General features: G+C 49.9%; 1 long non-coding RNA gene across 1 annotated transcript; it reads right to left on the minus strand.

Annotated features, from left to right (window-relative positions):
• Window positions 1-378: 378 nt before the first annotated feature.
• Window positions 379-12263, minus strand: LOC102024710. The gene is made up of 6 exons (XR_261393.2): window positions 12228-12263; window positions 10686-10820; window positions 7186-9989; window positions 5533-5735; window positions 4847-4944; window positions 379-3770 (listed from the first exon to the last, which is right to left on the minus strand). It is a non-coding gene; the product is annotated as an uncharacterized LOC102024710 (long non-coding RNA).
• Window positions 12264-13021: the final 758 nt, after the last annotated feature.

Consider the following 13021-nt stretch of genomic DNA (forward strand, 5'->3'; position numbering starts at 1 on the left):
AGAGTGATGCTGAGGTCAGGACAAAGGACCAGAAGGCAAAGCTCAACAGCAGGAGCAGTGTCTCACGGGAGTAAGAAGGAAGCCTTGGTCAGGAAAAGGGGACACTGAGCCAGGGGCAGCAAAGACATACTTTTCTTTGACTTTTTAAATTGTGCATTGCATGTGGCTTCTGGGGTTGGTGGCTTAGGTCTGGGGCTAACTCTGAAAGTTCCTCTTCAAAATCTCTGTTGTTAGCTGTGTGTGGTGGTTCACACTTGTAACCCAGCACTCTAGGAGGCTGAGGCAGGAGGATTGCAAATTTGAACCCAGTCTGGACAATTTAGCAACTTAGTGAGACCCTGTCTCAAAATTTTAAAGAACATTAAAAAGGGCCAGGAATGTAGCTCAGTGCAAAGGACCTGGATTCAATCCCCAATACTGAAAAACAAAAAATTCACTCTGCTATGCCAAAATTAACATTCCTTTTCTCTCCTCTCCCCATCTGTAGAATTAATGTGGGACTTCACATAAATCCAATTATCTGGTTACCAGTACTTTTTGCTATTAGCATGAGCCAAGTCAACATTGGGCCACAAAGATGCAAACGTTGTCTCCTCAAAGAGCTCTTTGTCTTATAGATGGATATTTAAATGGCAACTATAACAAATGACCCCAGCAATGTGCTATTTAACGTTTAAATAGATACATAGAGAAAACACAGAAATTTCAGAGTCATCACAAACATGGGAAATGCTGTAGAAAATTACTTAGGAAAGCTCAGCACTGTACACAAAAACCCTGAAGGTCTACTTTCCAGAACCCACAGGAAGAGAACATTATAAAGTTCCCAGATCCAAAATGTGAAGCACTCCCATTGTGTGGTGCATCATCTTACAGGTATTAAGGGAGGTCGTGATGGAAGGTCAGAGTGCGGTTCACACCCTCTTCCCTGCCCTCTCTGGGCCGTGCAGGGTTCGAGCGCCTGGATGGGGCCCTCCAGCAGGAAGGTGATGGACCAAAGACTTCCTCAGACAGCGAGGCTAGGGACAGCAGGAGACAGGGTGAGGAGGGGGCGCCTCCAGGGGCTCAGGGAGACGGAAGCCTCTCTGGCCCAGCCCGGCCTTCATCCCCATGATCTCCTCCCCGAGACACTGCCTACTTGGAGAGCAGGACTTCCGAAGCCTGTGCAGACCAGTCTGTGGCTACCGGAGAGGGTGCCCCTGTTGCAGAGGCTGGAGGGTACCGGGTACATCTATTCAATAGACTCTTGGGTTTGAATCCATGACCAAGGACTCAGCAGCAAGTTATTTAACCTCACAGTGCCTCAGTTTCTTCTTCTGTAGAGTGGGCATAATAAAGCACCTACCTCCAGGGATGCCCTGAGTTAAGGGAGTGGCTGCCTGAAAAGAGCTTAGCCTGGTCGTCCATACACATTAGGTGCTACCCAAGTTCAGTGCAGTAACTTTCACACCTCTGCTGGACAGGGACCACCTTCTTCTCGTGTGATGGGCGCAAGGCAGCCACCCGTTGAAAGCCAGAGTGAACACACGCCTGGCTGTGACAACCGCTCTGGACCCTGGCCAACGTGGGTGATTCCCTTCGTGTTTATGAAGAAGCACTGGATACCAACACGAAGTGGTTAAGCAAACCCAGATTGCTGTCGCGGACTTTGATGGAGAAAGGATTAACTCACTTCCAAGTGCCTTGGCTTCGGACCAACAGTATTTGCTTAGCGGAGAACTGCCTTTCAACACAGCTCAGTGAGAAAGACCAGGCTGAGCACTGGGGAGGCGCGGGGGATCAGCAGGGACACAGCACATAGACTGGCTCAGTTCTAGGGGTTTCTTGCTTGGTTGGCCCCATAGTGGAGTCAGAGAGAGACTGGGGGTTCCCTTTGTGCTGAAGAGAGCACCACCTATGTAATCAGGCGCATGATCAGCAAGTGAGGGTGCCCCTAGGCTGCAGTCACCCTCACCTGCTTCCTTCTCCCAGTTAGCAGTGATTATTGTGACTGAAATACTTCTCCAGGTCCCCAACAATTTAAGTGCACATGTGTTCAGAAACATTCTGGTGCCGGAGCCCAAGCTTATGAAGAAGCTTATGTGCTTCTTTGCACATGTAAAGCCAGAGTATGTGGACTGGACGATACTTGCAGCAGGATCTGATGATGTAACTGCCTGCCCCGTCTGGCCGGACTTGCCTGTGAGATGTCTGTTGAGAGCCCGGTCCCAGGCGCTTACAACGGGACAGACTGCTTCGCGGGTCCACCAGAACCCTGGCAGACAGCGGACACTGCAGGCTGCAGGGACCTTGATGGTGCAGCCTCCACCGCCCCGCAGAGCCAAGAGTGAGGGGCAAGACTGCATATCCAGTTCCGTTCCTGTCGTATCTCTCCTCAGCTTTAAGAGGACAGTAGAACAGGAGGCTTTCATTTTTAGGAGAGATATAGGAGCCACTGTTAAGAAAATGAAACAGCCTGGATTTACTACCAGTATTCACGGAGGGCTTTCTGTGGGTCTGAATAACGTTAAGAGTGGGAAACCCAAAGATGAAGCAGCCTTAGCGACCTCTGGGCACTGGTAAATAACCCCAGGCATTATGAGGGGGCGGCCGGGAGCTGAAGCGCCATCACGCTTGTGGAGTGGCTGCCAAGGGGCCCGGCTTCCCCCCAGAGACGTCGGATGAGAGTGGAATTGTCCCCCACCCGCAGTAGGAGAACAAGGACCCAGAAAGGGGAGTCAGCTCCCAGGTAACATAGATAAGGACTGGCAGAGCTGGAATTCAGAACCAGGTCTGCCTGGGTGTCTCCTGCGCCACGACTCTTCCCCAGGGCCATTCAGGCTTTAGAGGGTAATGCGCTCCAGGACCAGGCGAGAAGCTCTCTGTCTGAGGAAGCCTTGCAAAGCCCCAGAGAAAGGCGAGCTGTGAAACGAACGAAGACTTCTTGTTTCTGATTTCTTTCCCTTCATGCCCCATCTCCTAGGCCAACGATGGCGAACCTTTCCGCGCTTTCCGTGATACAAACAGCGTGCTGCGGCATGCGTGCCACAGGTTCACCACCACTGGCCTAGGCCATGGGTGGCCCTCGGAGAAGGCACAGATTCGAAGAGGGTCTTGCTCCTGCCCACACCACAGCTGATGGTCTGCCCTGGGCGTGAAGGGAGGATGCTGGGCAGGTGAGGGGCCAGAGAAGCTGCGTAAACAGACCTTCCTCCAGCCCAGAAAGAAAGCCCTACAGGAAGCAGACGGTGGCCTGCCTGCTGAACAGGCAGCGTGGAGATTTCTAGGCCCTGGGCATACACCAGTTCAGGTGAGTCTTTGTGATCAAGAAAATGAGCAAAGTGACAAGGGCTTCTTTGCAGCTTTGACAAATGACCCTTGAGGAATAGGGATCTGACCATAACGAATTCCACTCTTACTGCTCTGCTCCATACGGCAGAGCTGCCATCATCCTGGCCAGAGACATCTCTAGCTTGGGTGCTAAAATGTGTCAAGGGCTTTTAATGGGCTCTTGACTGTGTTTTCCAGGCGCGGGCCATGGAGGAGCACTTAGCTAATTGGTTGCCTGGGCCCCTCAATTAGAAAAGTGCATTTCCTGTCGAAGAGCTATGTGCATCCAGGGAAAAGGGATGATGCAGGCTGCTCTCACGGTAGGCAAACGCGACCTACGATGCAGGGCAGTGGTACAGGTTGGGTGGCTCCACGGGAAAACCAGTCAAAAAAAAAAGCCCCAAGAAGGTGGCACCGACATTCACTGTCCTGAGCTTGGTTTGGCTTCTCCCAAGTAGCAACTGAAAAAAAAAAAAAAAAAAAACAATAAACAAGCAAACAGCTACCAGCACATACAGCTACTAAGTACGACACATCTTTAGAATGCAACTCAGAAAACACTGGCTCTTATCCCGTGAAAGACTCCAGTGAGATCTGTGACACTGACGAAACATCTGCTCTGACATACAAAGGTGAGGGGCCAGAAGGAAGAGAAAAAGTGGCACGTGAGATCTGTGCTTACAATGTCATAGGGCAGACCCCCCAGAAGGGTCTTCTTTGGTACTATCTGTGAAATGAATCAGCGGTGTGTTTCCACCAGCTTTCCCCTCCAGTATTAATAACAGCACCATTCCTACCTGAAATGGCTTTTATAATTGTGTAATTACACACCTCATTTATCCAATTGTTAAGCCAAGAGACTGATTAAATATTAACAACTGCTTGCTTCTCCCGGTGTCATTAGTTGGAACACAACCCTGTAATCTCAGGTAACACATGATGGTAATTATCCTTCACATTCACACGTAGCTGCAAGCCCCAAGCAGTCAATCCAGATAAGACCGCCTGTAGGAAATCATTGCCCTTAAACCCTGGTTTATCTCCTCTGTCCGGAGCAAGGTGCATTTCAGACCAGCTCAGGGTTTTTAAGAGTGAACCTGCTGTCGCTGGGTAACGGCTGGGCATTGAGGTGGGGCCAGCATAATAAACAGCTCAATCCCCGCGTACAGCCCTCTCCACTCATAAATCCGACTGGCTGCAGAAGTTATGACGGGACTTTTCCTCAAAGCACCAAGATGGAGCATCTGGCTTAGGTGAAGCATCCCTCATTTTAGAAAACAGTGCTGAGCCTAGCAGTTTCCATTCTTATTCCTGCTGAGCTGGGTGCTGGCAGGAAGTGGGTGTTCACAGGCCAGGTAGCCTCTGGCTCTGGGGCTTGGGCCTGGGCCAACCCCTAGGGGGACCGGGCAGTGACAGGCCCATCCTCCTGAACTGGCTTTCCCACTTCAGGCCGTCTCAACTTCTTCCCAGCCCGAGACCCTCATCTCTACCCGCGTTCTCTCTCTCACATCCTCTGACTCACTGCATCCACTCTTACCTGCCCCGGACGCCTTGCACACTCTCCTTCCGCTGACGTCCAGCTCGGGTCTCCAGGCCCTTGCCCAGTGGCTCCTCTCTGGGGAGTAATGACCTGTGCTGGGGAATTTGGAACAGAACGGATCAGGTTCAGGAAGAGGCTCAGGCCAAAAGGGGCTGAAAGAGGAGGGAGCCACTCTGTTTGGAGATGATGAATCTGGAAACATGAACCCAAGACCAGGCCAGGAGCCTCCCCGTCCCCGATCCCCAGAGCAGGCGTCCTCCTGACTGAGTGGGTGATCAGTGAGTCCTGGGCAGAGAGCTCGCCGCGGGGCCACCGTGGACGTGGACTGGCATCTGTGGACACTGGAAAGTTCCCACAACACAGCTCCAACGTGGTGGGATGATGGCTGGGCCTGTTCAGACCCAGGCGGCCCACATCTGGAGGCATCCTGTGCCCCCACAGGCGGTACCTCACTGGTGCAAGCGAGGCGCTAAAGCACAGCTGGAAGACGGCTGCCATCAGAAGGATAGGGCATCAAAAACATGTTTTTATGGGTACAAAAGTATGCTGCCATGCTTTGCTTGGCTACTGATGAGACAGCATTAATGAGGAAGAATTAGTTCATTATTATCATATTGCATGGGGAAAAAGCCCTCCACTACTTGCTGAACTTTGGAGAAATGTCCAGAAGGGTTTGGGCTCACCTTAAAGATTTACTAATACGTTGGCAAATGTTGATGTGAGGACCAAAAGGAGCAAAGGAGAGGAGCAGATTGTGCAGAGCTGATTCTCTTTAAAAAGCCTGGGGGTGGGGGCTGGATGCCAGAGAACGAGCAGGGGAGCCGCAGGATCCTTAGGGCTTCATTTCAAGGACTTCTGGTACACCTACGTCTGCTCCCTTTGGAAACTAAGGATGACAAAAGATGTTGGCCTCTGTATCACATATCAAAGACCTATTTTAGGTAGAAGAGGGAAATGAGAGAAAGAACAAAAAGAACAAAACCAAACCAGTCTCCTTAGGAAAAACCACATCTGTGCAGCAAATTTGAGGTTTACATTTATTGCTCAGCAGGGAAGAGCTGTTTAAATCCTCCAAAGCAAACAGACTGGCACCAAGCCTTCTGGGAAGACCAGGCAGTTTTCTTTTGACAACTCATTTGCTGGATCCTAATTATACTGTAGGTTTGGGTTGTTGTCATTGTTTGTTTATTTAATATCAAAGTCAGGGGGCAAGTCGGTTGGAACAGGATTATACAACATTCAATCCACCCAGGTCAGAAACTCAGGACATTCAAGTTTGTGTGCACCATCTGGAGAATCCTTAGAGCTACCTTTAAAAATAAGGTGCCTCCATCAAGGGCCCTTGCTGGCTGAATTCTGCTGACAGTGGTATTTAAGATCTGCTCTTACATTTCATCAGCCCAGTGGCTCCTCCTCTGATGTTCAAGAATCCAGAGATTTCACTTTGCTGTTCCACAGCTTCTTAGCTCTCTACCTTTTTTGACCACCACGGCATCAAACTTGTGCCAATCAGCAAGGTCTCCAGACCAGTCTGGGCTTCTGATGCTGAGTAGGCTTGGTACCGGGGCCCTGCCTCTGTGGATTTATCATCTCCCTGCCTATCATACCACTGCACCTAGAGCATGCTTCCTGAAGCTGGCAGTAGGCATGCAATGCCCAGAGGCACCAAGCCCCCAGAGACCTGACAAGCTTGCCTGAGCCCTGCCTGAAAAATGTGGCTCATCTTCGCACTGTGGTGAGGGAAACAGCGACCTTAATTGGTTCTGACTTCAGCATTCAGATCATCGTTTTCCCTGGAGGTGTGCATCATAGGGAACAATATTACTGAAGCCAAGTCCTTTCCAAATGACAGAAATTAATCAAATTCCATGATCATTCGTAATGGGAAAAGAGAAGGGAGCATTTGAACATTTAATTACAATATTTTGTAATTGTTAAATCACCAGTGACATTACAAAATGCTCTCGGTGAGCAGATGCACAATGTATTTCTACATGAGAAGGCGGCCATGCTCAGCAAAAAAGGAAGCAATCATAGGCGCCTCTACTCCTCCTTCATCTTCCCCCAAAGGGACCAATTCAGATAGATAATTTGACTAGGTTGTTTTTAATTACATTGTAAACATTTAAAAAAATCTGGGATAAAGGTGAACATAAGTCAGTTGGTAATAAAAATGCAGGCTCCAATTCTTCTTGGATGACAGATGAAATGAGTTTAATATATTCTTGCTCTGCAGAAAGCAGAAACATTGAAAATGGCAAACAACTGAATTCAATTAGCAGACCTTGTTTAAAATGACTTGGAGACGTGCAGGGCGAGGAACTCGTGTTACCCACCCACTGCGGCACTGGGGAGGCACCGAGGCTCCTGGCTGGTAGCACTTGGTTGGAGGAGCGGTGTGGCTCAGTCTCTCTGCTTTCCATGCAGTGTATCTGGCAGGCAGATCCCTGAAGAGAGTTGACTGCTAATGTTTTCAATCCCTCACCTTACACAAGCGCTTAATTCATCAGAAAGATATAAAAGCAGAGAAAACACATTCAGTGTTGAAAGATGTACTACTAACTGCATCGCTTTCAAATGCAAGTAAATCCCAACAGTAGAACACAATTCCAAAATTTCTCCCACTAATAAATCAATCAGCAATTGTCGGTGGGTCCTGTGCAGGGCTTCCCCCACCTGAAGAGTTGGCCCCTGTGTGACACCCGGCCTGGGCTAACCTGGAGTTTGGAAAATGGAGTATCTGTTTGTTTTGCAGGTGAGGCTTTTGCTGTGGCATTCAAGGGATGTGTTTTCCATCCCTTTGCATGGCCATGATTTTTATAGCCCTGGAAATACATAAATAGCGAGGTTCACACGTCATTGATTTGACCAGCTAGTAGGAAGAGCAGAAAACTGACCTGAGCAGGAACCACATTGTTATCTGCATACCTGGTCCTCCCTTTGCTTAAGTCATTGGTAACTGTGTTTCCTGAAGGAAACGTCCAAGTTGGCCCTGGAGGCTCAAAAGTATGATTTACTTAGGTGATCAGAACACTTAGGAGTTTCCTTGACCTTAACAGTGGGAAGATTCCAGCAAAGACCTTCAGTATTTGTGTGGAACCTGCACTTAATTTATGAGAACTGAACTCAGGTGCTCAAAGGGTGAGGGAGTAGCCAAGCCAGGCCACCACACTTCAGTGACACAGGCCACACTCTATTCAGTGGGAGGGACTGGACAGGGGGTCTGCCCAGCTCCCTGCGGGGGAGTTTCTCCCGCTGTCACATCCAGCAGGAGGCGTTCAGAGATCCTCACCTCTCTTCAGGTCTGTGCCCTCAGCTCAGCGGAGGATGAGAAGTGGGGCTCTTAGCGAGAAATGGGGGAGTCAGTGCTGGTACAGTGGGAGGCAGAGTAACTGTTTCACTGACTGGGGGCCTATGCCAGTCAGTGTCATGGCCTTTGTTTCTGGGAAGGGGTCAGGTCAGCATAAGTAAATGTGAGTAACACCTTCATAAGGACACAGCAGGGTACATTTTCTCAAGCGTATGGTGCATGATACGTGAGGATCTTGCAGTCATCAGCCACAGATAAACAAGATTACTCGTCTATGTTTTCCCCTCGGTTTTTGGTTATGTCCCTCTGCCCCTACATTCCATTCTGGGAATGTCCAGATTCTGTGTTCTCCTTTTTAAATTCTGTTCTTCAGCTATCCCTTCCCCACCTTTTGTTGTTGAGATGGGCTCTTGCTGTGTTGTCCAGGCTGGTCTTGAATTTCTGGACTCAGGGATCCTCCTGCCTCAGCCTCCCGAGTAGCTAGGACTAAAGGTGCATACCACTGCTTCCAACTTGAACCCCTCTCTCTTAATTCAAAACACTGTCTACTGTCAACTTTCATTCTGAATGTAGGGATCTTTCTGTGCACTTAGTGGATATCACCGTAGCAGAAGATAGTACTGGAGCTACCCTGGGAAACCAGAACAAGCCTGGGGGGAGAAGTGCACCTCCTGGAGGTCGCAGTGCAGGACGGGGCCCCAGACACAGAAAGCTCACCCAGAAGTGGTCCATGCTGGGCAGCGGGGCTGGCAGCTGCAGGGAGGGGTGAACCCCGCGGGCACCGCAGGTGGGGCTCCCAGTGCTTCCCCACTAAGCTCCCACGGGGCTCGGGCTGCGTGTGTGCAGAGCGGGCTCCTGAGGGGCACAGGGCCACTGTGAGAAAGTGAGGGCTCCCTCTACGCTTGGGGGTGTTAACAAGCTGTCCCACGTGGCTGCCTCGGGCCCCTAGAGAAGGACTTCATTAGTGACACTGCCTCAGGGAGCACGCGGAGTACAGCAGGGTCAGCCCCTCTCTCCAGAGGAGAGCGCTAACTGAGCTGGCAGTCAGGAGAGCAGGGTCGGCTCCGCGGTGGGCTCTCAGACGCCTTCCGCTCCCGTCCCCGGTCCCCGTAGGTACGGGGCGAGGTGGGGAAGACTGTGTGTGCTTCAGGCTCAACGGCCTTTTCAGTGGATGTGTTATCGTTTATTTTAATTGCCTTCTACAAGATACGTCCACGGAGGACATGTCCCCAAAGATGCTGCGGAAGCTGACGGAGAACGCTGAGACGGTTTAAGAGCTCGCTGCCGACTGTGCTGGCACCGGTGTCGGCCGGCCTGAGCAGAGAGCCGGCAGGCGTCAGTGAACAGCCGGGTGTGACTTCGACTTCACAGCTCCAGAGGCAAAAGGTTGGCTGCGACCTTCACGGCCTGGCAGCTGAGCTCCCCTCGCTGCGAGGCACACTGGCCTTCCAGACCACACCTCCCGCCGCACGTGATGGCGGAAGGGCCTAGGGCTTTCCGGGGAGACGGTCAAGCATTCTCACACTGGGCCTCTTTCATCGATCAGTTTTCCATCAAATAAGACTCAGGGATTTCTTTACCAAATTAAAAGACTATTCACGCTGGAGTATGTTGAGGGCCTTTCTGAACACACCTTGAATTTCTTGTAATTCCAGAAGGCCTTCTGCTGTTTCCGAATGAATCCTCACGACCCTAACAGCCTGCACACGACCCGACATACTCTCTTTATCCCCAGAAGAGAGCAGATTTGGGTGCAACTGCCCGGTTTCTTACCACTGTCTTGACTGCAGCAAATCGCTGTTCCCCGGCCCTGGGCTTTCTCTTCTGGTCCTGTCAACAAGGAGGCCAATTAGTGTCCATTATAGCAATGGACTGGTGATGTGGAAAATTTCCCAACTGCAACTGGACTGAAAGCCCCCATTAATCCCACAGGACCTAGAAAAGCATTTGACTCCTTTGTGATAATTGCATAAGCTTGCCCTCTTCCACAACAAAGGCCCTCATACTTACAATTATTAAAACCATCATTATTATTTCCATGTAAGACAATGACCGCGTGTGCGGCAGTATTTCAGCACACTGATGGAAGTCAGCCAGCCAACTTACTTCTCCCCCAGTGCTTTTCACGATCCTTGCCGGCGCCCCGTCTCTTCTTGTATCCATGTACAAATGCAAAGTGCGTCCCAGCGGCAGTGGCTCCAGGTGAAGCCATCGGACTACAAGTCCAGAGGATTCCTGACCGACCAGGGCCGCCCTGAGCCAGGCCGGCTCTCAGGCTGGTGCCCCGCGGCACAGCCTGGGTGTGTAGTTCTCCCTGTGGCGAGCACTCGGGAACGGTGTGTTGACTCGGGAAGGCCCTGGCAACCTGGGAGTTGTCCCATAAATACTGTTTTTTGCAACCTGGGTAGACTTAAGCTGCTATAAAAAGGGAAACCAGACCTCTTTTCTTTAAGCCAACATACCGAAACTGAACCAGAGGGCCCCTGAGGAATACGCACAGGAGCATGTGAATTAACTAGGTGTTACCTGGGAATGGTGGGACCAAGTGACCGTTACGTGAAGAGCAGAATTTTCTACTTGCAGCGGTGCTGCGCATCTCACAGGAGAGGAGGCTGCTGCATTTGGTTGCCTCAAAGACAGAGCTTACTTCAGAGTCGCTTCCTGGAGAGACAATGGGAAGGCAGAAATCACTCTGAAGTGCAAGAGGCCTCTCTCTGACCATGTTCTATCCTTGTGACCTTGTCGGGCTGGCACATAGCAGAGCTTCTGGCAAGGCAATGAGGCTGGGGGAGGGTAAGGAAGGAGCCACGTCCATCCCTTAGCAAAACTCATGGAGTAGGAGAAGAGGGTGGGTGGAAGGTTGCAAGGGAATGGGCTCAAATACTGCCAGCATTCACATCTTCTCTAGATGACTTGATTTCCACTGCAGCAACAAAGGCCTGCATGTTGGCCCAAAGAGCTCGGAAATTCTCAGCATTAGTTGTCCGTTGGCTTGAGGCTGGCCTGTAAAAGGCCTACAAAGCACAAATACGTGGAGAGAGGCAAGAGTCACTCATCAGTCCCCACAGCAAGGACCTGGGAGAGAAGGTAAGAGCCCAGGAAGGCCGTAATGGCACCGGCAGGGGCCAGAAGGTCAGACGCCTACAGCTGCCTTGTATTTTGAACTGTATTTATTCATTAGTAGGACATGAACTGATTCAGTGCAAGGTAGCTAGCCTTTAACACAGGAACTTGAGCCAGGGATGGCAGTGCACATCACGAATCCCAGCACCCTGGAAGGCTGAGGTAGGAGGACTGCAAGTGCAAGCCCAGCCTGGGCAACTTGGTGAATTAGAAAGGCCCTATTTAAAAAAAAAAAAGTAATGACAAAAAAGGACTGGATATATAGTTCAGTGCAAAAAGTCCTTGGTACAATCCCCAGTACTACCAAAAAAAAAATTTTTTTTAACAGAGCCTACCGAGCATATTTTTATGCAGCTATCTGTGTGCATACATGGGTGGGTGGATACACTGGGTTGAAAGTATTGTGGGCAGCTGTGTTTGTGGAGCTGTCAGGCAGCAGGAGCACAGGTACAAAGATGCACAAGAGCACCAAAGCTGAAGGGACAGGAAGCACTTTTGCCCCTTCACAATTTTGCTAAGGCCTGGCCTAATGATAACAGCACAGTACCTCTTAGCTGATAAAGCTGTTTTTCAATTGAAAAAATAAAATTTAGCAAAACACTCCTATAGGGCAAAGGAACACATTCCCTCCTTTCCATTCCCCAGCACATTATCTATCCCTTCTCTCCCGCCCCTCCTTCTTTGTAAAAAAGCAAACCGGAGGACACTAACTTTGTTCTGCACCTTGCTTCCTTCACACATTTTTTCAGAGTGTAAAGTGCTACTTCACTCTTTTATTCTGCAGCATAATATTTCATTATATGGGACACGGTAATATTTCTGATAACAGTCTAGTCTTTTGCTTGTTATAAACAATGTTTCAGTGAACATTCTCATTCATCTTACTTTCTCGTTGCTGAGACAAAATACCTGCCCACAAATGAACAGAGGAAAGATTTATTTTACCTCACAGTTTGCAAAGGTTTCAGTCCATAGTCAGCTGGCTCCCAGGCAAGGTGGCACAGCAGAGGAGAAATGGTTCATGGCAGGGCAGCAGCAGCCGTGGCAAGTCTTCCTTCTTCCCCTTTTATCCTGTCCAGGTTACAAGTCTATCGGTTGGTGCCACGCACACCCCGGTGGGGATTCCCTACATCCACACTCAGCACTGTGCTAAACCAGTCAATGGGCTGATTATCACACACCCTTAATCCACAGGCACACATTTTACATCCAGCCACTGCTGCAAAGCCCCACCTGTGAGCACATGAGGCTTTGGGGGGATGCTGAGACACAAGTCACAACACTTGTACCTTAGCATCTACGGGCAAATTCCTGGAAGTGGAGCCCCCATGTCACAAGGTCTACGCACTCTGGATTTTGACAGACAGTGTCCTATTTCCCTCTGTTGAGGGTGGACCACAGTAATCATGACATTTTGCTGCCTGAACACTGCAGCCGATCTCCTCACCCATCCAGTGCCTCCCTGGAACTTCCACTGCCAAAAACTACCTCGTCCGTGTCTTGTCGCAGCATTCCTGCTCTCTCACTTCTGGTGCTCCGCCCATACTTTAAGAAGAAATAAAAACCTTTTGAAAGACAGTCTTTGAGGACAGTTATAGAGTAACTTCTTGGTTATAGTCATGTCAAAAGGGCTGTTCAATGAACATCTTATAAAAATTTAATTGTGCTTTAATGTGGATTAAAGTGGGAGAAGATAGAGTGCTAGTTTTCTGCAAACATACCTTTAACACTACCAGATA

The sequence above is a fragment of the Chinchilla lanigera genome, unplaced genomic scaffold (assembly GCF_000276665.1).
Source record: "Chinchilla lanigera isolate Chin_1 unplaced genomic scaffold, ChiLan1.0 scaffold00028, whole genome shotgun sequence".
Lineage (NCBI taxonomy): Eukaryota > Metazoa > Chordata > Mammalia > Rodentia > Chinchillidae > Chinchilla > Chinchilla lanigera.